This window comes from Giraffa tippelskirchi, chromosome 8, assembly GCF_054371585.1.
Source record: "Giraffa tippelskirchi isolate mGirTip1 chromosome 8, T2T-mGirTip1v1.2.pri, whole genome shotgun sequence".
Classification (NCBI taxonomy): Eukaryota; Metazoa; Chordata; class Mammalia; order Artiodactyla; family Giraffidae; genus Giraffa; species Giraffa tippelskirchi.
This window is the reverse complement of record NC_137282.1, coordinates 123,458,322-123,485,824: the sequence shown is the minus strand read 5'-3', so window position 1 is coordinate 123,485,824 and position 27,503 is coordinate 123,458,322. Positions and strand designations below refer to the sequence as shown.

The window sequence follows — 27,503 nt, the reverse complement described above, 5'->3', positions numbered from 1 at the left end:
TCTCAGCCACCGTGAACTTGAATCTTCCTGGAAGACAGGCAGGCTGGCTTTTACAAAATGTTTTGTTTTTATTGGTTTTTAATGCTAGCCCTGAAAAAGAATGCCTTGGTTTTGGCCCAGGGTGCTGTCAAAACAAAAGCCTTCCCGTATCCAGGATAGACGCGGGTTTCTGGAGACCCAAACGTGTTGCCAAGGTTGAGTTTCCAGCTCCCCTTTGTGACTTTTGAATAACTCTGCATCCTTCTCGCGCTGATCATTTAAAATTCTAATTGAAAGTGTGGCTTTCATAACGTGAGCTCTTTTGGCAAACGCGTGAAGGTGTGTCTGATGTAATTCCAGTCTCAGAAGCAGTTTTTAAGTAAAAGAGGCTTTAATCTTCAATGCCTTTGATGCTGGGCTGTTCATTAGATATTTTGAGAATGTAAATTATGGTGAACACAGTACCAAAGGGCAGTTTTTTTTTTCTCGTTTGGTGTATTTCCTCATTCTTGGGTTGGTAATTATATTTGGGATAATTTAGGCTTGGACTGCAAAATAGATTTTGGGTCTGTGTTCTCTATTTGTTACGTAGTAATGCTTCTGTGTTCACTACCTGATGCAGCATCTAGATGTGTTCTAGGACTTGAACCCCTTCGTGTCTCTCTCAACAGGCTCTTGAATCTTGAGCAAAAGAAACATGTGGGGAGAGAGAACTCACAGAGATGGAAATTCTAAGTGCCCAGCACCTATAGAAATCAATCAGAACTCTTTTTGTGTTCATTTTGAGTTACCAAAAATCAAAATAGAGCTAAATTTATAGTTAGTGCTTTTTGGATATGGCTTTATTTCAATAGAGTATTTAAATAATATGTTAAAGTTCCGTATTCAAGTTTTTAATAAGTGTCTTTCCAGAGGTAGTCTGTGCATAGACAGACATGAACGCCGATTACCTTTTCACCCACCTTCCTTTGGGAGGCAGGGCAGGGGTGGACATAGGAGTGATAGGGCCTTTCTGGAAGCCGCTCTGTACTATCTGTGAAAGCTGGAAGCCAAGCCCAGCAATTCCAGCTCTGGCATTCAGTTTTAAAAATAGAAATACCAGGCTGTCAGGATAGAGATTGAAGAATTTTGTTAATGCATTTTTGCAGTGGCCAAAAGGAGGGAGAAGAAACGGAATAGGAAAAAAAAAAAGGGAAATACAGTGAAGGCTTGTCAGAGAAGTGATTGAATGGATTGCGATACGCACACCGTGGCTGTGGTGTCATCCTTACAGAGAGGAGGCGGTGCTTTATTAAGTAGTCTGGAGGAACTTGCTTGCTGTATTTTTATCTAAGAAAAGAAAGATGCAGAGAAGATCGTCCAGTATCTCCTTTTTACAAAATAATGAGAAACTCCGTGTGTGGCTGTGCGTCTGTCTGTTTACGTATGATGTTACGAGTGTGGAGAAAGGGGAGGGGAGAGTCGAGTCAAAAATGCTTTCTAAATTAAGTTTACTTTTCTTGATTTTTAAAAATATGCCTGGAATCTTTCCTGGAATAGGTGTCACCGTCATTGAAGTGATTTGTCAAATCTCCTTCCTATCAATTCTGGCCCGACTCTTGCGACCCCCTGCACTGTAGCCCACCAGGCTCCTCCGTCCATGGGATTTTCCAGGCAAGAGTACTGGAGTGGGGCGCCATTGCCTTCTCCAGAGGATCTTCCCGACCCAGGGATCGAACCCGGGTCTTCCACGTGGGTCCTCAAATCCTCACTTAATCTCATTGCGCAAGTGCACTCGTCTTTTAGGGTCCGAGTCACCCAGGGCAGGAGCGCTCGCTGCTCAGGAGGCACGCGGTGGGTCCCGCCCTGTGGCTAGAGCGGCTGGAGATGCTGAGCGCCCGGGTAATCGCTCTGTAGGATCAGAAGCAATGATTGCTGGGGCGTGCAAGAGCCAGGGGTAGTTCGGGGTCCGATGGTCAGCGGAGGGTCTTACCAGCAAGGTGAGTTAGGTGACAGAGTGACTCAGTGGTGACGCTGTCAAATGGAAGGGCGTTGTGGAGAAACAGGCGGTTTGGGGGGTGTCCCCTGGGTTTGCATCTCAGCATACCTCTTGGTTGCCCTTCGCATCTATCTGGTTAGCCTTGCTGGGGTTAGGAAAGTACTCCCAAGATATCGTGGCCCCCTCAGCTTCACAGAAGTGCCTACACGCTCCTGAGTGACTGTTCAGTAAGTCCCAGGGAAAGGTCTAAATGCTGTAATCGGGACCTTAAATATTCAGTCTTGCGTTGAGGAGGTTTCCTCTCTGCACAGACATCTGTAAAGGAGTCTAGAAGCTCCACTCTTGACCAGAGCAGTATAAATGCCAGATGGAAGGGATGCGGGTGGCGGGGCCTCGGCCCTCGAGGGCAGGACTGCCCACCAGCATCTCTCTGGCTTGCGTGTCTCCTCCCACTTCTGTAGAATCTGGGCTCCAATTGAAACTTTCTCCTTTCTTGATTTTCCCTGTTGTGCTTCTGTAGGAGATGTTATATTTCACCAGAACTTTTAAAAAATGCTACGTCTTGAAGTGAGATTTCTCAGCTGGGGCAGAGGAGGGCTCCTCCCCTCGTTATGGGCAGAACAGGCTCACAGACGCAGTCTGAGAGCACAGAATGCGTGCGTGGCTGTCGGATTCGTGCTGTGCTTAGGGCTTAGTTACCGCGTATAGTTCGGGGTAAAAAATGCTTGGTTAACTCCATCCGCAAGTCTTGCTCACGCACATTGCCCCGTTCAGGCCACGTCTCCATTATTATGTGCAGAATTTTAGCTTTTTTTAGAATCAAATGCAAGACTTCACATTTCTTGGGGCTAAATTCAATCCCATCAGATTAGCACATTAGCTCTACTGTGGTTGCCTTTCAAGAGATCTTTTTTCCGCTGGATTTTCTTAAAAACTTACTGGCTAGTTTCCAGGACCCTGAAAATGAAAGAAAAATGTGTCATCAGATGGAAGGGAAGTGGGAGCCAGGAGCTGAAGTTAGACTTCTGACCTTCAGCACGTTACTCAGCCCCTGTGAACTTCCGGCCCATATGCCATCCTTGGTGTGAAATGGAAAGCTCTTGCTCCTAGCCCTGTTATAAATAAGGGCGTGGTGAGTCCATGGAGGCATCTGGGGTGGAGCTGTGCACCCTCTCGGCTCCCAGGGAGCGGCATCAGTGTCTGGACGCGCCCGCAGCAGTGCTGCAGGGCCGGACACCTGCCTCCTGCCCCCGTCACCCCTGCAGGGGGATGGCACACTCTGGCCAGCCTTCTCTGAGTTGGCCTTGATCGTTCCTGCGGTTTCCACTCCCCCTGTTTGCTCTTCATTGGTCCAGGGCACCCTAAGAAGTGTTCCCACATCCTTGGTGAGCTCCAGATGCTGTTTAGGGACACGGGAAGTGACTCAGGATGTAACATTACAGGAAAAAGGCAAGATGTTGGAGTGTACAAATCACAATTCAATGAAACACAAAATTGCAACGTGAAGTAGATGTGACCTGAGGTGGCACGCCCAGCCTCAGCCCTGACGTCAGGGCACACGGGGCCACTCTTTACACCTCAGCCCTGACGTCAGGGCACACAGGGCCACTCTGCACGCCTCAACCCTGACGTCAGGGCACATGGGGGCCGCTGCGGCGGCCACACGGAGCGGCTCCTTCAGGGCGGGTTGCCTTTGTTCCCAGGTGCCAGAGCTTGTCTCCTCTCTGCTGTTCAGGGAGCGTTTAAACCTCTGTCACCTGCACCAAGCTCTCTTTGAACAACTGAAAGCAAAAATGATTTTTTCCTTTTCCCCTGTGCGTGTTGTAATCTGCAGAGCTGAGCCCTCACTGCAGAAGGTCATTTGTGTCCCTGCTTTGCACCGTTTGAGTCCTGCACCATGCCCCACGCTCCCCCGACCCTCGCCCCAGGTCCCCATGAGTCTGCCCTGGGCCCTGGGTAAACAGCTTCTCCGGCATGCTTTCCTCTGTGGATGGAGCCAGGCGTGACTGCCCTGGAAGTATTACCACTTCCATTTTATGACGGTGATGGACACATATAATCCAGGCTGGATTTGTTATTCTTGTATCCATTGTTTTTTCTTTTGATCTTAAATGAAAATATTTTTGAGGTCCTCAGAGTATCCTGGGCCCTCAGCACTGGGCCTCCTGGGTTGAAAGGCTCAGGGGAGCCCCTGGCACCCTGACCTTGTGCTGACCTTGATTGTTCTACCAGTTTCCACTCCCCCTGTTTGCTCTTCATTGGTCCAGGGCACCCTAAGCGGTGTTCCCACATCCCTTGGTGAGCTCCAGATGCTCTGTTTAGGGACACAACGCCCTGAGGGCCACACGATTTCTGTGGGCGTGCCTGTCCATCTTGAATCCTCAGTTACTCTGAAAATACTGGATGGTCCCGATGACCATCTGAGAAGCCACCGCTTGCTTTTCCCATCTTCATACTGTTCTCTGGCCTTTTCCAGGTTGTTGGGCCCTGGTGGCCTTTCTCAGATTCTGTGCAGACTGCTACTCTGTTTTTTTAAAGAAGTTAATTTATTTTTGGCTGTGCGGGGCCTGCATTGCTGCACAAGGGCTTGCTGTAGTCGCGGTGCGCAGGCTTCTCACTGCGGTGGCGTCTCTTGTTGCGGAGCATGGGCTCTAGGCACGAGGGCATCTGTAGTTGCTGCATGCAAGCATAATAGCTCCTCAGCATGTGGAATCTTCCCGGGCCAGGGATCAAACCCCTGTCCTGGGAGTTGGCAGGCGGATTCTGGGCTGCCAGGGAAGTGCAGACCCCTGCACTCAAATATAGTGATGAAGGGGAACTTTTTCAGTAACTGCTGTGACCCATTTCAAGCTGAGTTTGGAAAGACTCCAAGGTTAATGCTTTGCTTTCTAATACTAGGCTTTTAAAACATTAAGAAAAAAAAACCTTTTTTTAATGTTGTGAGGTCATTCTGTTCTTTTCCTTTTTGAATGGAGCCCATCGAACATATTTAGGTTTTTGTCAGTAATTATTTTGAACTAAAACCCGTGAAAGAAATTATAATCACCACAGTTGTCATGAATTGAGAGACTGTTTACGCTTTGTTCTTACCCCGGCTGTGTATTTCTGGGTCCTGTTAGGAACAGCACATCCACTGTTCCACTGTCAGGTGGCTGGTAAGGAATACGGCTCCTTGACAAGAAGAACATAGCAATTGAGAGAGGAAAATTGCAGAGGAGCCGGGAGGACGCAGGAGCCGCAAAGGCTCAGATGCCAGCGAGAGACCAGGGAAAACGGTTTAAACTTGCTCCTTGAGGGTTTAAACCAATGGGTGACCTTGAAATAAAGCCCCACCCCCACCCCACAAAGCCAAAACAAGTACCATTGTGGGAATCCCAGCCTTGGAATAGAGGAGGTCAGGGAGATGTAGGACAAGGCTTAGTCTGGCAGTCCTGCCGTGGCCTCATCAGGAAGGTGGCTTTGGCTTTCTGAGAGCCAGGAACCCTGCTGGCGTCTTGAGTGTGCTGACAGGTGCGTGGCCTGGAGCGGTGACAGTGTGTCTTCCTAGAGGTGGCCGGGGAGCGAGCAGCCAGCACATGGGGGTTGCTGGGCTGCAGCCAGATCCTGGAGGGTCGGCTCAGGTTCCCGTGGTTCACCCGGCATTAGCAGACGAATGGCCATCTCGTCTGTCCCTGGCCATGTACTGAAATCTCACTGGAACTAAATGCCCGCATGCTTCACTTGTCCATCTTGGGCCTCTTGGAATGTGCTTTTTCGTAATGGGCAGGAAGAATGGCCACACAAAGGATTCATCATCCTCTCTCCTTGTTCTTGACCTTGCAGATGTGAAATCCACACGTGTGTTCTTGGGAGATGTGAGTGTGTTCCGGGCAGTGGGGAAGGTTGAGCCCCGTTTAGGTGGGAGCCTCCCAAGCGCTAGAAAGGGCTAGAGCAGGTGCGTTTGTGAGAGGTACGCCAAGGCTCCTTCCAGCTCAGCCGTCACCGGCATAAAAAGAGATCGGGCGCCCGTATGCATCTCCTAAGGTCAGACTCCGAACTCTCCGTTTCCTTGGTCCTTGGGGAGGTCATGGCAGTCTGGAGGCTGTGGCCAGCCTGCTCCTGGTCTGAGGCATCATAGTGCTTCACCCAGACCTGCATTCTGTAATAGGGAAGGACTGTTGTATTCTGTTAGAAGTGTCCCACTAAAGGGATGTTGCCTGTAAGCTTAAATTCTACATAATGGCCCATCTCTGGGAACCCTGACTCCCAGGTAGTGAGTATGAAGCTAAAATATCTTTGTTCAGGTCACAGGCAGGAAGGTCTTGACCAGCTCATCTGTGAATGACTGCAGGAAGGAAGAAATTAACATAATCCCTCTGGAGGCTGATGGGAATCAGGAAATGCTTGACTTGACTCCCTCCCCTTTTAGTACAAAGGAAGCCTAGCTTCTGACTCAGGCGAGATGGTCTTTGGGACATGAGTCCACCATCTTCTCAGTCTGCTGGCCTTCCAGGTAGAGTCACTGTTCTTTGTCCCAACAGCTCATCTCTTGATTTATTGGCCTGGCGTGCAGTGAGCAGTATGAGTTTGGACTCGGTAGCAATCCCCACTCATAGTGCCATTCTCATCTGTGTGTGTGTGTGTGCACGTACCCACGCACTCAGTCACGTCCGACTCTTTGCAGCCCCATGGACTGTAGCCCACCAGGCTCCTCTGTCCATGGGATTTCCCAGGCAAGAATACTGGAGTGGGTTGGCATTTCCTTCTCTAGGAGATCTTCCCAACCCAGGGATTGAACCCTTGTTTCCTGTGTCTCCTGCATTGGCATGAGCCACCTGGGAAGCCCCCGCTGTTCTCATTTACGAGGTCTGATTTTTGGATTTAAAAACAGAACAAGAGCCTTCGATTAGCATGGAAAGTGTTGATAGGAATCAGTTAAGATTCCATATTTGAAAGTTCCTTATAGCTCCTGAGGGAGGATACGGTCCTTTCATGGAGAACTCACTGTGTTGCTGCCTGCATCCAGTGGTGATGCTTTCTGGCCAGACTCTTCCTTTATCTCCTTTCTTCCAATTCCCGTGAAAAGTCACGCTATGCTTTTGCCATCCGTCTTGATCAAGCTTATTTTCCTTCTCACTCATCAGGGGATGTGACATCACGTTCGTTCTTTATGGCTACACTGGGTCTTTGTTGCAGCACATGGGCTTCTCCTGTGCGTGGAGTGCAGACTCTAGAGCGTGTGGCCTCAGTAGTTGCAGCGCAAGGGCTTAGCTGCCCCGTGGATCATGGGATCTTAGTTTGCCGACCAAGAACTGAACCCATGTCTCCTGCATTGGAAGCTGGTTTCTTAGTACTAGACCGCCAGGGTAGTCCCGTGACATCATGTTATGACTTGATTTTGGGGTGCAGAATTCTGACCCCAGATAACCTGCTGATGGCTTTGCTGCTTCTTGCAGATGCTGTACTTTTCGCTCAGTCATGTCTGACTCTTTGCGACCCCGTGGACTGTACAGTCCATGGAATTCTCCAGGCCAGAATACTGGAGCGGGTAGCCTTTCCCTTCTCCAGGGGATCTTCCTAACCCAAGGATTGAACCCAGGTCTACCCTCATTGCAGGAGGATTCTTTACTAGCTGAGTCACAAGGGAAGCCTCAGTGCTAGTTAATTATAGGCCAAAGAGCAGATCACAAGTTGTTATCTAAGAACCTTGGTATGTTTTGACTGGAAGGAAGAACGTGCCCAAGGGAAGCTGAACTTGCAGAATCTCAGGGTCAGAAAGGTACTTTGTAGATCAACTTCCCATCTAGTCCATCTGCTTCCATCATGAAACCACACTGAGCGGTCATCGAGCCTGTTTGAGCAGGGGATTCACTGGGTCCCCAGAGGACTCTGCCGTGTTTCAGTTCAATTATAGAGGAGTGTTTTTCTTTGGTTGGGCCTTACTGGGCAAGTCGGATTCTTTCACCATGGGACAGGTCTTCAGATACTCATAAGCCATTTGACAAGCCCTGCAAATCTTAACTCCCTTATGGTTCTTTATGGTGTGTGATCAGGGCTCATCACCGTTCTTGCTGTGCTTGTTGCTCTGTCCTGAGCTTGTTCTAGCATCCTGTGTAGTTCCCGTTGTTGCCTGGCAACCACGCATGGGGAAAGAGCGTGACATTGTGCTTCCCTGGTGGCTCAGACGGTAAAGCGTCTGCCTGCAATGCAGGAGACCTGGGTTCGATCCCTGGGTCAGGAAGATCCCCTGGAGAAGGAAATGGCAACCCACTCCAGTATTCTTGCCTGGAAAAGCCCATGGACAGAGGAGCCTGGTGGGCTACACTCCATGGGGTGGCAAAGAGGTGGACACGACTGAGCGAGCGACTTCGCTTTCTTTCTTATGTATACTTCATAATGGCAATAAGTTTCAAATCTTGAATATGTGGTGGGAGAAGATGCACTTAATTTTTTTAAAAATTGAAGTATCATTGATTTACAATGTTGTGTTAATTTCTGGTGTACAGCAAAGTGTTTCAGTTATACACACATGCATGCATGCTGAGTTGCTCAGTCATGTCTGACTCTTTGAGACCCCATAGACTGTAGCCCACAAGGCTCCTCTGTCCATGGGATTCTCCAAGCAAGAATACTAGAGTGGGTAGTCGTTTCCTTCTCCAGGGGATCTTCTTGACCCAGGGATCGAACCTGGGTCTCCTGCATTGCAGGTAGATTCTTTACTGTCTGATCCACCAGGAAAGCCCTCAGTTATACATGTATATGCATAAATGCTTGTTGTTTTTCATATTCCTTTCCATTCAGGTAAATCCCAGGATATTGATTGGGCTTTAAGTCTTCTGAGAGGTTGTGGTATTTGGGATGAATGGCATGTTCCTAGCTGGAGAAAGGTGTTGGAGACAGTGAGGGGGGACCTGTTGCATAGCAGATGGTTCCCTGGCGCTGTGGGTGTCAGGACTGAGGTCAGAAAGGCCACTGGGCAGTTGTGGGCAGAGGGTAACCGGATGTGACTTGCAGCCAGGGAGCCTGGATGTGAGGGGGTGGTTTGGATGCCTTATGTACCATGTAGTCCTCCTCGAGTTCAGTTCAAATGACTGACTGCTCCCTGGGCAGTTCTGTGGGTGGCATGGAGTACGAGGAAGCACTTCACAAACTACCAAAACCTACAGAAAACGTTGATGCTGTCAGTAGAAGGCGCCCAGGTTATGAGGGCCAGACTGTATAGCTCTGGGGCTTGCGTCTTGTTCTGTGAGCGAGGGTCGGCTGCTGGGGACTTCGGGAAGACCCATCCAGGCTCCCCGGGGGTTAGGCAAGCTGTGATGAGATGAGGGGTACCCTGAGCTTCCACCCTTGACCTGCAGGTGCGCGTATGGAACGCGGCTTGTTTGAGAGGTGGGTGGTCTTGGTTCAAGGCCAGGGGAGAGAGACATCGCTTGCCTTCCTTTCTCATCCTTAGACTCCCAGGCGGTGGGCCCTGGCAGGGAGCCTAATTGAGTCCCTTTGGCGTCTGGAGCACCAAGGCCTATGCTACTGGTCATCACAGGGCCAGGCCTCGAGGGGCCACTTCCCAGAGGGGCTTTGCCTGTGTGGGCTCCGCCCTGCTTGGGGCGGGCCTCCCGGCCTCCCCGCCCACCCACCTGGGCTCCGCCCAGCTCGGGGCGGGCCTCCCGGCCTCTCCGCCCTTCTCGGGGCGGGCCTCCCGGCCTCCCCGCCCACCCACCTGGGCTCCGCCCTGCTTGGGGCGGGCCTCCTCACCTCTTCGTCCTCCTCAGGGCTGGCCTCCCGGCCTCCCCGCCCACCCGTCTGGGCTCTGCCCTCCTCCTGGCGGGCCTCCTCCCTTCCCCTCCCTCCTCAGGGCGGGCCTCCCGGCCTCCCCGCCCACCCACCTGGGCTCCGCCCTCCTCGGGGCGGGCCTCCTCATCTCCCCGCCCTCCTCAGGGCGGGCCTCCCGGCCTCCCCGCCCACCCGCCTGGGCTCCACCCTCCTCGGGGCGGGCCTCCTCATCTCCCCGCCCTCCTCAGGGCGGGCCTCCCGGCCTCCCCGCCCACCCACCTGGGCTCCGCCCGGCTTGGGGCGGGCCTCCTCACCTCTCCGTCCTCCTCAGGGCTGGCCTCCCGGCCTCCCCGCCCACCCGCCTGGGCTCTGCCCTCCTCCTGGCGGGCCTCCTCCCCTCCCCTCCCTCCTCAGGGCGGGCCTCCCGGCCTCCCCGCCCACCCACCTGGGCTCCGCCCTCCTCGGGGCGGGCCTCCTCATCTCCCCGCCCCCCTCAGGGCGGGGCTCCCGGCCTCCCCGCCCACCCACCTGGGCTCCGCCCTGCTTGGGGCGGGCCTCCCGGCCTCCCCGCCCACCCGCCTGGGCTCTGCCCTCCTTGGGGCGGGCCTCCTCACCTCCCCGCGCTCCTTGGGGCGGGCCTCCTTGCCCACCCGCGTGTCCATCCCAAGTCTCCTCTGACTTTGCCCTCCCCAGGCCCCAGGCTTCCCCGAAATACTTCCAGCCCTTTCATGTTGGTATTCATTCAGCCTTTTGCTTTATTGTGTTTTGGATGATTTGATGAGTTGGAAGTAACTGCTTTTGAATTTACTTGCCTTATTTGGATAGTAGCTCCAGTACTAAGTAGACTGGGGGTAACTGGACATGTTAACTAACATCCAAGGTCCCTTCTCCAGGTCCTGTAAGCATTCGGTCTCAGCAGTCTATTGATTTATGTGCCATAGTGTCTTTTTGTTTGTGGTCTTTCTCTGCTTTTGAAAATAACAAGTCTTGAAATGTATGGATGTGGTCCTCATTTAGCACCTAGCTGCATCTTAACAGGGTAATCCAACGGCAGTAATGCTATAGTTGGATCTATATACCTTACATTTGAGAAGTTTTAGTAGCTTGGGTATATAGGATGGTTTTTTGTGTGTGTGTGTGTGTATGATTCCATTTATGTGAAATATCCAGAAAAGGCAACTCCATAGAAACAGAAAGCAGATCAGTGGTTTCCAAGGGCTGGAGAAAGGGAGGGTTGGGGAGTCACTGTTTACTGGGTGCAGAGTCTGGTTGGGATAATGAGAAAGTTTTGGAAATAGAAGTGGCGGGTGCACGGCACTGTGAGTACTCCCAGCACCACATGACTGTGCACTTAAAAATAGTTAAATGGATACATTTATGTTTACATTGTACTACAGTTTTTTAAAAAAGACCAGAAGGTCGCAAAAAAAAGTTTAGTTATTGACTTTTGAGTGGTAGATTTACAAAGATCATGTCTTCTTTCCTCCTTTACGGGGGACATTGCATATGACTGGCTTTGGTTTATAAAGTACTGCAGCAGTATGTAGTCCATCTGAGTTTATCACACTGCAAAGCCTTCTGATGTGAGAGCCCCAAGACCTCTGGGTGCTGACCCAGCTCGGACGACACCCCGTCCATATCGCTGTGCGGCTACCACACTGGCCGGAGGAAACGACCCGCCTCTGGCTTCACCCCGGTCAGGAGCGGATGTTTTATGGAGGGATAATAGTGATAATTGCAGCTGCTGCTGCTAAGTCGCTTAAGTCGTGTCCGACTCTGTGCGACCCCATAGACGGCAGCCCATCAGGCTCCGCCATCCCTGGGATTCTCCAGGCAAGAATACTGGAGTGGGTTGCTATTTCCTTCTCCAGTGCATGAACAGGAAAAGTGAAAGTGAAGTCGCTCAGTCATGTCTGACACTTAGCGACCCCATGGACTACAGCCTACCAGGCTCCTCCGTCCATGGGATTTTCCAGGCAAGAGTACTGGAGTGGGGTGCCATTGCCTTCTCCGGATAATTGCAGCTAACATTTGTCAAACCTTTCTCCTAGGCCAGCACTGTGCTACATACTTGACCTGGACTTACTCATATGACTGTCACTGCAGCTCTGTGAGACATGGGTACTGTTATGACCCCGTTTTACAGATGGAGATACTGGGGTACAGAGAGGCTAAGCAGCTTGCATGAGGTCACACAGACAGCCAGTAACTTGGGGAGCCAGCTCTACAGACTTGGGACTCCACAGTGCTTCTTGACCCTCTGTTTATTGTAGTAGACAGGTAGGGACTTTGGACCTGCGTTTGGATCCTGCCGCTGACACACCTGTGTAAAGGGGCCCAGGTGTGTAGCCGCCCTGTGCTGCACTTTCATTATTTATGAAATCCTGGTAGCTGCTAGGCCTAGGGTGGTTTTTAAGATCCAGTGGGGCAATGTTTATAGAGCCCCCAGCCTGCTACCTGGCACCTTAGAGACATTTCTTATTTAGTTTAGAGTTCCTTTTGTGAAAAGTAAAGTTTTTGAAATTAGATTTTCAAAATCCACTCTGATCATGTAGCATTTTAATTTTAAATCGCTTGGACTTATGCATACGAGAGGATTGTCCTTAAAAGAAATGATCAGTGAGTAGTCAGCCAGCAGTGCCAGGCTGCGGAAGGTGCTTTCCAGAGAGAAAGTGGTGCCAGATCTGGCGCAGATGCCACTGGTGCAGATCGAATGGATGGATGGTGCTGATGGGGCCCCACGGCAGGGGTGAAGGGATGACCTGGGGTCCTTTTATTAGACGCATCTGGGTGACAAGCTGGACTCCCGGCTGGGAGCTGGAGGCTGGGGAAGTGATACCACAGCTCCTACTGGAACCCTGAAGCTACCACAGAAAATTGCCCCGGGCGCTTCCGGGGGGTGGTCCTCACCGTTACAGCAGGCCACCTGGGAGCTCTTGCTTGTTTCCTGGGGTCCAGGAGCTGAAGGAAGGCAGCTGCCTCTCCTACTTCACTCTGGGATGCATTCAGGAGCTCCGTTTTTCGCGAATGTTCTTTTTGGTCACAGGCTGCAATGGAAGGTTTCTGACTGCCAACTCGTGAGGTGATGCACTGAGTAAGCTCTTATCCTGCAGAGGTGACTGGTTGGCAGCGCGAGCAGGTTGCCGGGACCTGTCTGCAGAGCTTGGCGGCAACAGAAGAACCAAGTCCTTAACTGTTGGGCCGAGTGAGTGGAGTGGCTCGTGGCGGGGGGGGGCTGGGTCCCCCCAGCCCTGCTGTACGTCCCGACGTTGAGCCAATGCCAGGCACGTCCCGTGGCCTCTGACCAAGGTTGCTGGCAGAGAGTAGAAATAAAATCTAAAGCATGTTGAAAAGCAGAGCCTGAAGAAGTGCCTGGGAGAGAGCTCTGCCCACCCTCTCTCCACACACAGCGTTTACTTAGATGGAGCCCGTGGGGTCGAGAGTTTTCTGGGGACGCTGGTGGTTTCTCCTGTTTCTTACAGTAGGGCGATTCAGAAAGTTTTCAAAATTAGGCCTTGTGTTCGTGGTTCTTCATCTGGATTAACACTGGACCTTAGTATCTGTTCAGTTCATGGCGCTGAAACGTGGGGACGGGCAGGAGCTCCGTCGTGTTTTTGCGTAACTGTTTGGGAGTTGCTAGGGAGTCTGCTCTCAGCTTTTTCCATCTTGCTTCTCACTTAGCTGTCTGGGGCAGCCAGTAGGAAGCAGAGTGCATTTGATGTGTGTGAGAAGTTTGAACACAAGTGAGGATCTCCTTTGGAGATATCAGGCTGCTCTCACAGGAGCTAGACACACTTTGGAACCCGAGCCTGTCTAGGTGGAGCGAGACGCTCATACCGAAGTTCCTGAATTATGAAATTTTAGTCTTAAATTGTGATTACAGACATGCCAAAGTACATGTTAATAGCTCCTATGTGCTTAGAATATATTAGAAAATGTTTGCAGGGGCTGAGCCCTGCAGCAGCTCATAAAACACGGATTCTGGGCGTCTATCCATCAAATTCACTGGTTCCCCCCACCGCTCCAGAAATCTCTTGATAGTGGCTTAAAACAGTGTGATCATCTCCAGTGTTTTTGAGGATAAGAGACAAAGTCCTTTTCTTACCTCTTTACTTATAATTAGTGTACAGCGAAACTGCCATTAAATGTCACCTTAGAAGGTTAGGGACCATTCCTCTGTTTTGATTTATTTATGATCACATTGATGGACATTTAAAAATTCCTCCCGTGTAATCAAATGTTCTGTGCACTTTTTCAGTGCATCTCCTCCTTTGGGCATCCCAACAGCTTCTCTGTCCTTAACAAAGAGTCTTGTCCCAACCCCTTCCACCCCCGTCAACATCGGATCAAACATAGGCTCTTCTGCCAACCAGAGACTAAACCAAGGGCTCCCTTTCTCAGTTGAAGGTCAGCATGGCATGAAGGGCATTCAGCAGGTAGTGCCCAGTAGCCCAGGATGTGCTGTGCAGACCTTCACATGTCTTCAGGCTTCAAATCCAAGATGTGGTTTTATACTGACGTTCATGTGAACAATTATAAGATATTCTGGGTATGTTGTAACGAAAAGTCACACGATGACTGTTTTCACAGTGAGGTGTCTCCAAATGAAAGTTCCCACGTGGAAGGGCTTGGAGTCTTTGTGAGGTTTCTCTAATGGACACTTCCTCCGCCTTGGGACTCAGGCTGGTTTGGGACACCGTGGAGTTGGTGGTGTGATATGACTGGGACCGCTGCTGAATATTCAGGGGAAATGATGCAATACAGTCTGATTTGTTCAGATTATATAGAAAAAGACTCACAAATTAGGCCTATCATTATTCTAAAGATATCAAGCCACAGAGGTATTGATGAGCTTTGTGGTTAGCAAAAGACACTCTTCCCCAGAGTTTTGAGTGACTGATCTGGTAACTCAGAGTACTTTTTAATAACATGCTATTCATCTGTTGGTGACTGGATTCCTACAGTTCTTGCTCGCCATCCAGAAAGATCAACCCTTGGCTGGGGTTCTCTCAGTTTATTACTTCAGGACGTGGAAAGCATCAGCCAGCAGGCAGTCGGCGGAGTTCTGTTCATCCAGGATGGGCGTTCATTAGTATTGTCTGTGTCTTTTCTTAGTTGAGCCTGGAAGAAGGCAAGAGCATTGATTCAAATGTTGGTATATTTCTTGAGAAAATTTAGCAAGTCTTCCTAATAGTTTTTCGTAATAACCCATTCTTAAGTGGTGTCTCAGGAAACTGATCTTACTAGGGTGGTGTGATTGACCATAAAATAGCGTAATTTTTTTTTTAACCTAAAGAAGCATATCAGGTGTAGCTAATGACAAGAAATTTATTATCCTTTCACAGTATTTTGAACCTCACTAGTGATGATTCCACGTTCTCCCTTGTGTTTTAACTACTGTTTGTGTCAACTCCTGGGCGTCTCCTGAGAGTAAGGACTGCGTCTATTGACGTCTTTTCCTCCACTTCAGAGCCCTGTGCGTGGGTTCTGGGTAGTGCCTGCTCCTGTTGTTAGCTTGGAAGAGTTGTATTGAATCCAAGACAAAACGTCCCCCAAACAGGATTTTATTCCACTTGAGTCATGTAATGCCTTCCTGAGTACAATGTGTGAAAAATTCAACCTTATTCAAAATCCTGTGTCAAAATACAAGACCACTTTCATAATCTGAATTGATTATCTGTTTGACTTCTTGTTGGAAGAGGTGTTTTTTGGTGAGTCAGCTGGTCCTTCCTTTCAAGTTTTGCTTGAAGTCAGTTCAAGTTTAAAGGAAAACCAACTTTGCCTTCAGATAAATAGGCTTTGGATTTTTATGGTACAAAATGTCGGTACCCCAGAGCCGAGTGATCCTTATTCTTTGAATTAAAATTAGTTTTTCTCAGATTTAACTTTTTCAAGTAATTTTTTCCCCTAAAATTCGTATTGCATTGAAACACTGATCATTTATTTTTGGCTGCGTTGGGTCCTTGCTGCTTCGCGTGCACTCTAACTGTGGCGAGCAGAGGCCGCTCGTCACTGCGGTGACTTCTCCTGCTGTGGCACACGCTCCAGGTGCGCCAGCTTCAGTGGCTGCAGCACTCGAGCTCAGTAGTTGCGGCTTGCCGGCCCTAGAGCGCGCGCTCAGTAGTTGCGGTCCACAGGCTTAGTTGCTCCTTGGTGCGTGGAGTCTTCCCAGACCAGGGATCAAACCCATGTCCCCCGCATTGGCAGGCAGATTCTCATCCCACTGTGCCACCAAGTAAGTCCCAGCATTACTTTTTTTTTTTTTTAGCATAATAGGCAGTATACAGTTTATTATACTTTTGCATTTTTTCCATAATCCTAGAACACATGGATTTATCATATTATTAAATATTCTCCAGAAACATTTTTAATGGTCATGCAGTAAGTCATTGCTTGACTTTACCAGCCTGTATTTAATCCTTCCCCTTTGTTAGGTTTCAGGTTGACATCTCTTTCTTGCTCTGGTATGTCTGAGCCTCCCTCGCTGGGCCTCTCCTGCGTAGTCCAAGTCTGTCCCTTCTCTCTGTGCCACCAGCCTGCCCGCCAGTGCCCACGGCTTTCCCTTCCTCCAGGTTCTCGGTACAGGAGAACCCTGTCCTCTCAGTGAATGTTTCTCTCTCCAAACCATTGCCAATACCTCTCCCAGCCTCATCCAGACTTCTGATCATACCACCATCAATGAAGCATTCCCGGTTTTATGATTCTCACAGTGATTCACACCTGAGCTATTTTAATTACCAAGGGTGCACCCTTGAGGCATTCATAGCCTCCTTACTGTTCATTCATGACGCCAGCTTGATAATGTAGTGAAAGCACTGTGAAAATGTGAAAATTTGTTAGCAAATGAGAGAGGGTAAAACAGTAGAGACAGAAAAATAGGAAAGAGAAATAGTGCAAGCAGAGTAAACACCTTTGTTATAAGCGCTCACGTATACATGCCAGCTCTTAGTGGGAAGCTCATTTGCTTTTCTGAACTTTGATTTGCCTGTGACTTCCTGGGGCCACTCAAGGGGAAGAACACACACTCTCTTCTCTGTTGCCTGAGGATCGCGGACCTGTGCCGCTCAGTCAGGAACTGATTAAAACATTGTGTTTTAGAACACGAGACTTTTTTTCCTTTGGTCTGTTCCACTTATTTGTCTTATGGACGAATCAGTGAGCAGGGAAATAGATTTCTCCCTGCTTCCCATTATAGAGAAGGCAGCTAGTGTTATTGGGACTGAACCTTTTATCTCATTTCATGTTTATCATCTGTGCACTGGTCCACACAGTGGGACGTGGACATCAGCTTCCCATTTTGTGAATCAGCGTTTTAAATTCTTGACTCTCTTTTGAATTTCATTGTATGTCTATCTGAAAATCGTTCAGAGAATTCGAATTGCTGGTTGAACAGACAGTGTAGGAAGTCTTTTTTATTTTATTATTATTTTTTTAATAAATTTATTTATTTTAGTTGTGGGCTAATTACTTTACAGTATTGTAGTGGTTTTTGCCATACATTGACATGAATCAGCCATGGGTTTACATGTGTTCCCCATCCTGAACCCCCCCTCCCCCACCTCCCTCCCCATCCCATCCCTCTGGGTCATCCCATTGCCCCAGCCCTGAGCATTAGGAAGTCTTTTTTGAAATCTGCCAGGGCTGCCCTGCTGCTGGGTGATGTTTCCTCCTTTGCCTCCAAAAGTAGACCGAGCTTTTTTTTTTTTTATGGACATGTCCCTTTTGCTCTGACATATTGTAGACTTGTATGAAGGCAGCTGGAGAAGGGGACGACAGAGGACGAGATGGTTGGATGGCATCACTGACTCAATGGGCATGAGTTTGAGTAAGCTCTGGGAGTTGGTGATGGACAGGGAAGCCTGGCATGCTGCAGTCCATGGAATCACAAAGAGTCAGGCAGGACTGAGTGACTGAGCTGAACTGAACTGATCCCAGTTCTGTGTACTGGTTTCCTGTCTTTCAGCCTTTCCCCTGGCCTTAGGCTTTATCTGGAGTTCCCGTTCCAGGCCCAGGTTCCTCCAGAAGATGATCTCTTTCTTATCTGTCTGGATTTCTTCCCCTTCACACCTGTTCTCTGAGCCTGGACTGCCACGCGGGCCCCTCAGCGCGTGGTTTTCTTTTCCGACAGCACTGGGAGCACTGGAGTGTGACCTCGCCCTGGTTCCCACTTCCTGGGACTTTGTTTCACTTTGCTCATTCGACTGTAGTTTCATAGATGTTTTTTGTTTGCCGGTTACCTGAGAATTTATTATCCTGTGATCCTCCAACGTGGGTCTGCCTTGGAATTTTCCTGAAAGAATGTTATTAACTGGTAGTGGCATCTGGGAGCTGTGAAATGTTGCCGAAATCTGTTTCCTCATCAGTGAACTGGAGATGAAAAACTTTCCCTCGCTGGCACATGTAGCAATGCAATTAAACAAAGTGCTCAGTTGCTCAGTCGTGTCCCACTTTGCGACCCCATGGACTGTAGGCATCCAGGCTCCTCTGTCCATGGGATTATCTTGGCAGGAATACTGGAGTAGGTTACCCTTTGCTTCTCCATGGGATCTTCCTGACCCAGGGATTGAGCCTGCATCTGCTGTGGTTCCTGCATTTGCAGGCAAATTCTTTACCACTGAGCCACCTGGGAAACCCAGTGAAATAAAAATGTCTAGGAAAGCTCTAATTTGAGAAGATAATGCGCTCTGTTTTTCACAGCAACACTACTTACAATAGCCAAGACATGCTGCTGCTGCTACCGCTGCTAAGTCGTCTCAGTCGTGTCCGACTCTGTGCGACCCCATAGACGGCAGCCCACCAGGCTCCGCCATCCCTAGGATTCTCCAGGCAAGAATACTGGAGTGGGTTGCCATTTCCTTCTCCAGTGCATGAAAGGGAAAAGTGAAAGTGAAGTTGCTCAGTCATGTCTGACTCTTAGCGACCCCATGGACTGTAGCCTACCAGGCTTCTCCATCCATGGGATTTTCCAGGCAAGAGTACTGGAGTGGGGTGCCAAGCCAAGACATGGAAGCAACCTAAATGCCCGTCTACAGATGACTGGATAAAGAAGGTGTGGTACATACATACAATAGCATACTACTCGGCCATAAAAACGGAAATAATGCCACTCTATAACAACATGGACTGACCTAGAGATTACAGAAGTGAAGTCAGACAGAGAAAGACAGATATATGGTATATCTTATATGTGAAATCTAAGAGAACGAGACAGTTGAACTTACATAACAAAAACAGACTCACATACACAGAACACAAATTGACAGTTACCAACAGGGAAAGTAGGGTGGTGGGGAGGGATAAATTAGGAGTTTGGGATTGGCAGATACAAACTACATAAACTAGATAAACAACAAAGACCTACTGTTTAGCACTGGGAGCTATAATTCAGAATCTTGTAATAAATAACTATAATAGAAAGTAATCCGAAAAAGAACATGAATGTGTGTGTGTAACTGAGTCATTTTGCCGTACATGTGAAATTGACACAACGCTGTAAATCAACTACACTTCAATTAAATAAAAAAGTGTGTGTACCTAGCTTCGGTTCAGTTCAGTTCAGTTCAGTCTCTCAGTCATGTCCGACTCTTTATGACCTCATGGACTGCAGCACACCAGGCCTCCCTGTCCATCACCAACTCCCGGAGTTTACTCAAACTCATGTCCATCGAGTCGGTGATGCCATCCAACCATCTCATCCTCCGTCGTCCCCTTTTCCTCCTGCCTTCAGTCTTTCCCAGCATCAGGGTCTTTTCCAATGAGTCAGCTCTTCGCATCAGGTGACCAAAGTATTGGAGTTTCAGCTTCAACATCAGTCCTTCCAATGAACACTCAGGACTGATCTCCTTTAGGATGGACTGGTTGGGTACCTAGCTTAGTCTTTCATTATCAACGGGCATTCCTTCTTTATCAACATCTGTCAATTCTGTGCACAGTTTGACATCCTTATTGAGATGTAATTCACAGGCCATACAATTCCCCCATTTAAAGTTCATGATTCAGTGGTTTTAGTATATTCTCAGGGTTGTGCAGCCATTACCACAATTAATTTTAGAATGTTTTCATCGCCCCCAAAAGAACCCCATACCCGTTAGCAGTCATTTCCCGTTTCCTAGGCAACCGCTAATCTACCTTCTGTAATTTTATGCATTTTTAGCTGCATCCTTGTTATATTGTGTGCTAATAGGATTTTCATGTTTCTTATGGTACATTGAAGGTATTTTGAAATGCATTTCTAACATTTTTAGAACTAAAAAGAGCCCTTCAATCATTTAATGCTTATTTTTTACACAAAGAAACAGAGGACCAGGGAAGTCAAGTGATTCCCCTGGGGACATTCCCATTCAACGCCTCTTTACCAAAACATACTAGAAAAATGTCTTATTCACACTTGTTTCATCAGTAGTTCTTGTTTTTGAGTGTTTGCTGAAACCCTTTCAAATTCAGATTCTGGATGTGAGATATGATCGTTTGAATTCTCTGCTTTAGCTGATGGATCTTTTTACTCTTCTGTGATTATTTCTTAGGTCTTTTCCCTTTAGCTTTTTCATGTATTAAAAGTCATGTCTTAACCAAAGTTTATCCAGTATATTATTACATTTTCTGTGTAGGTTTCCTTTGGAAAAATCTTTACTCCATGGTGAATCAGAGAGTTTTATAGGATACTGTCTGGTTTTTATACGTGTTCTTCTGTGGTACCCCTGAGGCCCCTAGCTCATTTTACAGTAGACCATTTAATCTACCAGATTTCACCCCTTCCAAGCTGCTTTTCAAGGTGATTTTTGCTGCTCTTTCCATCTACCATTGGAGACTTATTTCCCCCTTCCCCTCACCATGGCAGAAATGACATGGTGCAGATTTCAAGGTTTTGGCTCTGAGAGTCCTCCCAGACTCTTTGCCCCTTTTGAATGTTGGTCCGAGAGCTTCATGTATGAAGCCGCTGGATCATATGGCAAAGGAAAGAGGCCTGTGGAGAACAGGGGAGCTCCAGCTGGGTTTTGGCACAAGTACCAAACCGTAAGCGTGAGGCCAGGGTGGTGGTCTTCCTGCCCCTCTGACCCGCTCGCTGAGTGTAATTGCATGAGTGAGCTCAAGTGAAAACAGCAGACCCACAGAAATGTGAGAAATTTCAAAAAATCGTGCTGCTTTTGAGTCACTGAGTTTGAGATGGTTTGTTATGCAGCAGTGACTGTTCTATATAGATGTTAGCTCTGAGGCGATGTTGAGAGGACTACAGAGTATGATCCAAGTGGAGTCCTTAGCTCACTGCTGAGCACGGAGAATCCCACAGTACAGGGTGACAGTTAGTGGCTGCAGCATGATCCTTCTAATGTTATTGTTTGGTTACTGTTGGCCTTTTTATTTCTCCTCCTCCAGACGTAATGTCATTGCTTTTCATTATCATTACCTCTGTCAAGGTGAAGAATTTGATGCCATTGGTCCTAATTGTCTGGTATTTTTTCTTTCTGATTAATCAATAGTTTAAAACTTTTAAAACTTCTCTTATTGTGAAATAAAACACATATATTAATAGTGCACAAAAGTATAAATATACAGCTCACAACAAATTATAAAATGAAAACTTGTGACTAGCGCTCAGGTTAGAAGGTTTAGAACTGGCAGGACTCCTGAAGCCCATTGCATGCCCTTCCTGATCATGTTTCCCTCACATCTAGAAGTAGCCACTAACTTGATTTCTTACTAATCACCTCTTTGCCTTTTTAAAAAATAGCTTTTACCACCTCTGTATGCATCTCTAAACAAAGAAGTTTCGTTTTGGTGATTTTTCTACATTATATAAATGGAATAATATAGTGTGCCTTCTTTTGTGTTCGATTTTATTGGCTGAATATTATTTCGAGATTTCTCTGTACTCTAAGAATAAGCTTTCATTTTCATTGCCATGAAAAATTTCATTGTAAGAATATATTTCTGTCAGATGTACTATTGATGGGTATTTTGGTTATTTACAGTTTTGGGCAATTATGAATAATTCTGTCAAGCACATTCAAACATATAAAATACACTAGAATAATATATGTGAAAGTTTTTTTTTTTTTTAAACAAGTATGCAAAGTACATACCTAGAAGAATTTCTGGGTAATAAAGTCATGGTCACTTTTTATAAGTCTCATAGTGAAGAACATTGCCAGATGATAAAAATGATAGATACTGTTACATTATTATTCTTACCTGGAGATTAGAACCATTGGTTTACAGTATCTTTGCCAAGCTGGTTGACCACAAAGGCAGTTCAGGTCTTTGGGGACAGGGATATGATGAGACTTAGGTAGGGTGGAAAGGGGTCAGTGTTCAATTGAAGGGTTGAAAAATGTAAGTAGTCACTTAGTCATGTTCAACTCTTCTCCACCCCATGGAGTGTAGCCCACCAGGCTCCTCTGTCCATGGAGTTCTCCAGGCAAGAATCCTGGAGTGCGTTGCCATTTCCTTCTCCAGGGGATCTTCCCGACCCAGGGATCGAACCCAGGTCTCCCGCATTGCAGGCAGATTGTTTACCAGCTGAGCTGCCAGGGAAGCGCAGCTGAAGGGTTAGAAGACATCCGGAAGGAAGTCTGTGAATAAATCTGCTGTCCTGACAGCTCAGACAGCTTTTCAGGAGTTTAATCCCATTCTTTATACTATCTTCCCCCAGGTGAGTCTGCAACAATACATCATCTTTTCCCCACCTTATGGGGAAGTTTGGGGAGACCGTTGATCCTTGGCCATATGGTGACAGCAAAGGACGCAGCTCTTTTAGGACTCAGATTTCCTAAGCAGAAGGGAGAGGAACTAACATTTTATCAAGAGAAGGAAAAAAAATCTTGTTAGAAATGGAGAATGGGAAAAAGACACATTCTGTTCAGCCAAATTAAAGACTCTGTATCTACTAAAAACAAGGGTGGCTATAAGAAGACTGGCGCAGCATCGCAGGCCAAGGCAGTTTGGATTTCCTTGCGAGTCATTGTACAGCATGTGCTCAGTGTGGGCCAGGGCGCTGTAATCAACACGGTGCGTTTGAAGAATGGTGTCTGTGTGCCCCGTCACGTGATCGCCCTGCCGAGGCGCCCTGCCAAGACGGCCGTGGGAATTGTTCCTGGGGGCCCTGGCTCATCCCAGAGAAGGCAGAAGGGTTTATACACTTCTGGAGTTTTCCCCCGTGACTATCTGCAAGTCCAACACTTGAGGATTTAAGCAGTCGTAGTGATATTGTGTCTCTCTTACAGAATGTAGTTGATTTAAAGCATTTGGAAGCCAAATTCGGGTCCCATCAGGATAATGAGGGAAGGATTGAGGAATCGCTGTTTTCATTGTGGGATGCTGTCGGATAGGGTTGTTTCTCCATCTGGTCTGTGTGTCCCCAGTTGAAGAAAGTAGTATTTGTGACAGGTTCTTTTTGAGGATGTTTTTAACATGCAGAACAACTTAAATTTGCTTGCTTGAAATTAGGATTTAAAGTTAGGATTAAACTAGGATTTTTGTTGAACATTGGGATTCACAGCTTGTCATTTCCACAAACATAAAACTAACTTATTATCCGCTGACGATCTAAGTCCCTGGTTGACTTGGTTTCTTGTATTACTTCTGAACGGTCCTCGAATGTATGGATTTGGTGATGGCTTTTGTGCTGTAGCTTTCCTGGAAAACAAAGTGAGCTTTTCATGCCTGAGTAAACACATCGATGCATTATGAAACTGTCAGACTCTTTTGAACAAGTGGCATAAGCTCTGTTATTCAAATGTGACTCTTTTGAATGGCTTTTGTGTCAGCTAATGCTTTAGTATAACCCACATAAAGAAATTTCAGAATCTTTCCTTAAGAAATTAAATTTCAGCCCTATGATTGAAGAACTCCAAAGGATTAGTCCTTTTGTTGAGCACGCTCATTATCATATATAGCTAATTGGTAGCATTCATTTGATGAGATTCATAGTTCATTTTAAAATATCTTTTTTGTTAAAAAATAAAATTGTTCCTGCATTTTCCTTGTCTCTTAGCATAACTTTCCCCCATGTTCCCTTCTCAACAGGTACATGTGCTTTTCCATAGTGTACCTGCTATTTTGTCTTCTTTTAAAATTATATTTGCATCGTCAATCTCTTTCAAGGTCTCTGGTGTTTATAGTAATCATTGGTTGCTTAATATTGAGTTCTTAATAACATGCTAATCATTTCCCTTATTTGATATGTTTTTCATTTCTAATGATAAGAATGCAGAGACATATTGTGCACCATAGCTGCTTTTTCTTATTTTCAATTATGTTACAAGAACAGATGCCCAAAAGTATTATTATGATGTCAGTGGACTTGAAAACTTTTTATGTTTTGTATTGCCCAATTGGTTTCCAAAAGATGATGCCTTCTTTTTGATTATGTAAGTTACAATCCCTTTTACCAAAGGAAAAAACTGATGGAGCTTATTAAATGTTGGCAGCCTTCATAACTATCATTTGGAGTACCCTGTTGTCTTAGTAGAGATGTTTTCTTTTGTAAATTCAGTTTCTATTTTTAGCAAGGTAATATATGCAAATAATTTTCTAAAAATCCCATAAATCTCTTGTCCTCCTCTCCCCCACTCTAGTGTCCTGCTTTTGAGAACCCCCAGCTCTGGGGCGTTTCTGTTAACGTTTGCTCCCACTTATGGCTTGCTTTTACAGTTTGATTTTTACCCCATACTATTTAGTTATTTATTGATTTCCTTCTGTGGAAGAGGAGTCTTCAGTGCTTATGGTTTCTTTCCTATCCTCTCAATATTGACATAATATAAAATTAGTTTTTAACAATATATAAATATTAAAATATTAGTTCTAGGTCAGTCGCTCAGTCGTGTCCGACTCTTTGCGACCCCATGAATCGCAGCACGCCAGGCCTCTCTGTCCATCACCAACTCCCGGAGTTTACCCAAACCCATGTCCATCGAGTCAGTGATGCCATCCAACCATCTCATCCTCTGTCGTCCCCTTCTCCTCCTGCCCCCAATCCTTCCCAGCATTAGGGTCTTTTCCAATGAGTCAACGCTTCACATGAGGTGGCCAAAGTACTGGAGTTTCAGCTTCAACATCAGTCCTTCCAATGAACAACCAGGACTGATCTCCTTTAGGATGGACTGGTTATGACTGCATAAATACTGTTCATAATCAAACCTTATATTTTGACTATATATCTTCTTTTACTCTGTATTTTTTCTCTGGAATTAATAACTCTTTCCTTTTTTGCTTGCTTTGTTTTCTCTATTTCATTTTCTAACTTGTCACCAAATAAATTTCCTGATACTTCCAAACATATCAGATAATCCCTCATACGTGTTTTTATTTTTTTTCCAAGCTATCCTCTGAGAGCCCTCATATTTTCTTCAGTGTAAACTGGCTGCTCTTGGGACCTGCTGCTTGGCTGCCGTCTTGGAATGCCTTCTCTGTTTTAGCCTTTGTCTCTTCTGTTTTGTTGATTCTCTCATTTCTGAATCTCAGATCTTCTTACTTTTAGATTTGCTTCCACATTTCGGTGGATTCTTGGGAAAGGTGCAAGGAAGATAAATTTTTTGAGACCATGTATGTCTGAGAATGTCTTTTATTCTTTCATCATACCTGATTGATAGTTTGGCTGGGTATGTGAGTTTGGGTTGGAAATGTTTTCTTGGAATTTTGAAGGTATAGCTCCATTGCCTTCTTACTTTCAAGGTTGCTGTTGAGTCCAGTGCCATTTCTGAGTCCCAATCCTTTGTTATTACCCCATTCCCCTTCTCTCCACCCTTCGGCCTCTAGAGACTTTTAGAAGCATCTTATTTCTGGAGTTATAAACTTTTATAATATTCTTTGGTATTCCTGTATGTTTTGTTTCATTCATTTAATTGGCCACATGGTGGGCCTTTATAACCTGGAAACTTATGCTCTGCAGTCTGTATGTTTCTGTCTTTGGAATATCTGTTTGTCAAATGTAGTACCTCGCAACCTTATCCTCTAATTTTCCTATTTTTTTTTCCCTCTTCTGTCTCTCCATCTCATTGTCATTCTATTCTCCCGTCTGGGATATTTTTAGCTTTATTTTTCATCTCTTTTGTTGGATTCTTACATTTATGCTGCACTAGTTTTTAATTTCTTAGGGTTTATTTCTTCTTCTTCTATGGCTGCTTCACTTCTTCTTATTTATCTGTGTCCAAAGAACCTTGGCTTTCTTTAAATGAAATTGAGGCACCTGAATTAAAAAAAAGAAGAGAACTGAAGCTCTGAGTGCCTGAATGGGGCTTATAACCTGGGGCTTTGCTCTTGTATAATCTGTGTCTGTAGGTCTGTCTGTTTTCTTGCTGAGAAACCTGGCTGCAGGGAGAAGGGGATAGATCTCATGGAGCAGGCTTTGACCCCCTTGCCTGTTTCCAGTTGCATGCCTCATCCCTGCTTTTAGCTGGTCTTACAGTCAGCTCTTCTGGAGGAAATTTCCAGTCCCCTGCTTAGTTGTGCAAGCCAGAGGAGGGGCTCTGGGGGCTTAATTGTCTTTATATCCATTTTCAACCAGTGCTCCTTCCTTCAGAGGTGAAAATGAAAGTCGCTCAGTCTTGTCCGACTCTTTGCGACCCCATGGACTATACAGTCCATGGAATTCTCCAGGCCAGAATACTGGAGTGGGTAGCTATTCCCATCTCCAGGGGATCTTCCCAACCCAGGGATCGAACCCAGGTCCCCCACATTGCAGGCAGATTCTTTACCAGCTGAGCCACAAAGGAAGCCCAAGAATACTGGAGTGGGTAGCCTATCCCTTCTCCAGCAGATCTGCCTGACCCAGGAATCAAACCCGGGGTCTCCTGCATTGCAGGCAGATTCTTTACCAAGGGAAGCCCCTTCCTTCAGAGATACCTGTACCTAATCTCCATAGGCTACTCACTCCATAGGCTACTCACTCCACAGGCTTAAAGTTCAGCTTTGTTTTGACTCTTTTATTTGCTGCCATTTATTCATCTGTTTCCTTGCTTCAAGGAATTTGTCACGTGTCTAGTTTCCTTCTCATCCCCTCTCATCTTGGATTGTCTTCATCCCTTTATTTCATATTTTTATATCTACGTCCATCTCCCTATAAATTCCTTTAGTGCTATTTTAGTACAGTTTTTAAAGGGTGTGGGGCAGCAGGCATGTGCCCTGTGTGCCGTGGTTAAGGCAAGGATCCAGTGCAGGCTCTTTTTTAGATTGACCAAAAATATTTCCTTTTCTCCTACACACACTTGTGGGATATGTATATATTTTCCAATGCACAGGAATTTCTTTTGAAATGTTTAAGAAATATTTTATTCTAATTTTCAGATATCTTTACTTAACATTACAAATTTCATACCAGTTTCTGTAAGTAGCAACTGCGACCACCTACTGGACAGTTTAGAGGAGGCACTACTGTTCTCACTGAGTCCCTTGTTCCTTGTGAAAATCCTTCATGTTGAAGTAATGGCTGCTTGTCCACAGAAATGTCTTCTGTGCCTCGTTTACCCCAGTGGCTGCGTGGTCAAGCTTAATCTTGGCTGCGGTGCAAGATTAAGATCAGGAAAATGACATTGGTACAGCCCTTGCTAATTTTCAAAAGACATTTAAAAAATTTTTTATTATTTTATTTTTGGTTGTACTGGGTCTTCGTTTGCTGCGTGGGCTTTTCTCTAGTTGCAGCGAGTGGGGGCTGTCTTCTGGCTGTAGTGTGTGGGCTTCTCACTGCAGCTGCTTCTCTAGTTGCATAGCGCGGGCTCCAGGGCACACAGGCTTCAGTAGCTGCAGCACGTGCTGTTGGCAGTTGCTGCTCCCGGGCTCTGGAGCACAGGCCCAGTAGTTGTGG

General features: G+C 46.7%; 1 protein-coding gene across 1 annotated transcript in view; it reads left to right on the top strand.

The window, feature by feature from the left end:
- Positions 1-27,503, top strand: part of LRRC1 (leucine rich repeat containing 1) — a 131,113-nt gene that overhangs the window by 18,260 nt on the left and 85,350 nt on the right. The window lies entirely within an intron of this gene.